Source organism: Myotis davidii, unplaced genomic scaffold (genome assembly GCF_000327345.1).
Source record: "Myotis davidii unplaced genomic scaffold, ASM32734v1 scaffold604, whole genome shotgun sequence".
NCBI classification, from domain to species: Eukaryota; Metazoa; Chordata; class Mammalia; order Chiroptera; family Vespertilionidae; genus Myotis; species Myotis davidii.
In genome coordinates, this window is record NW_006294875.1 from 91518 (window position 1) to 93312 (window position 1795).

The 1795-nt window shown below is 42.1% G+C and overlaps 1 protein-coding gene across 1 annotated transcript in view; it reads right to left on the reverse strand.

Annotated features, from left to right (window-relative positions):
* The window catches only part of CTPS2 (CTP synthase 2), a 79611-nt gene extending 77986 nt beyond the window's left edge, over window positions 1-1625 (reverse strand). Inside the window, exon 1 of the mRNA XM_015567618.1 lies at window positions 1601-1625. The gene's annotated coding sequence lies outside the window, so the exon portion shown is untranslated. The remainder of the gene's footprint in view (window positions 1-1600) is intronic.
* Between the last annotated feature and the right edge of the window lie 170 nt (window positions 1626-1795).

Genomic DNA, 1795 nt, shown 5'->3' on the forward strand with positions numbered 1-1795 from the left:
CGGGGGAAAGGGGTGTGGGGGATGCGGGAAGAGACTGGACAAAAATCGTGCACTTATGGATGAGGACAGTGTGGGGGGAGGTGAGGGCGGAGGGTGGGGTGGGAACCGGTCGAGGGGAGCTATGGGGGGAAAAAAGAGGAACTGTAATAATCTGAACAATAAAGATTTAATTTTAAAAAATGTTTACTGAATGTCTATTATATATGCTAGACATGTTCCATGGTCCAAGTATATGGGGGTGAACAAAAAGTCAAGTTCCCTGCCCACTTGGACTTCACCTTTCCTGTGCAATTAAGGGGCAAATAAGCGGTGCTGTAATTGTATCTTATTAGGGTACTGTCACGCTATTAAAAGGACTTCTAATTTGTAAAAGTTAGCAATATCAAAAACAAACCCCCCAAAATGCCATAGAAAACTGGAGTGTATTCATGTGAAGTCACATTATGTGGTTGTCAAGAAGTCTAAGCATTTTCCATATAAGATATGCTTATGTGATGTGAACAGAGTGGGATATAAAATTGGACATATCATCTCACCTATGTTTATTTTTTAATTAAAAAAAGACTGGTCAAAAGTGCACTAAAAAAATAAAATAAAGTAAAAAAGTGCACTAAAATGCTGAATTTTAATATATTTAGATGGTTGGGGTGTAGGCAATTACTAGTTTTCGATATTTTCAACAGCAGAAGATACCTTTTTAAAGCATATTAGATATTTTACAAAGTCTTTGAAAATGTCACTTAATGCCAAAGATACATCTAGTCCTTTTTACCTCTTTTAAGTAAACAAGAAAGTTTGAAGCAAAGTTTTAAAACAGCAGGAAAAGGCAGGCTCTTCGGGCTACTTCCTTGAGTCCAAATGTTTTTTCTCTCGAATGAAGACAAGTTTTCATATACTCTCATATGCAGTAAGCAGAACCAACTGTAAAATGGAATGTGTAGGGCTGCCCTGTCTGCTGTCCAATACAAACATTACACAAGCTGCCTGTTTGATTTTGAATTCTCTAGTAGCCATATTAAAAAAGAAAGATGAAGTTAATTTTAATCATCTTATGTACCCAATGAACCCAAAGAACTTTCATTTTATGACATAATCACTATAAGAATTTATTAGTGAGATATTCTACATTCATTTTCTCTCTCTCTCTCTCTCTTTCTCTCTCTCTCAAGTCTTCGGAGATTAGGTGTGCCTACTCACAGCACATCTTAACTGGACCCGCCACATTTCCAGAGCTCAAGAGCCTCTTGGTGCCGAGTGGCTGCCACACGGCAGCGCAGGCCTAAAGCAACTGAAAACATCAGAAAGCACCAAGAGATACTTTGTCAACAACGACCATTTAAAATGTAATATTAGAAACCGGAGTACTTACTGAATGATCCGATTTTATGAAGTTCTCAAACAGGCAAAACTAAGCTATGCTAGAAACCAAGGTGGGGGGGGGGGCGTGTGGATCGTCTGGAAGGGACACGAAGCAACTTTCTGGAGTGATGGAAACGGTCTACGCGTCAGGGTAGTGGTTCCACGGGTGCAGAATTTGTCAGACCCTGATCTGCACATTTAAACAGGGGACATTTTACGACATGTAAATTGCACATCAAACCTGTAAAAATCGCTGCCAAAAGAAAGCTATTTGTCACGGCGGCGGCACCGTGCGCCCTGAGGAGCTGATGTGGGGGAAACGGGAGGTAGTTGTTTAACGAGCGAGCGCGCTGGGCGCGGGGACAGAGAGGCCCTTTCCCTCCGCGCGGGGCTTCACTTCCGCCAACGCCATCTCGGGGCTCCCGGGGCTCCCGAG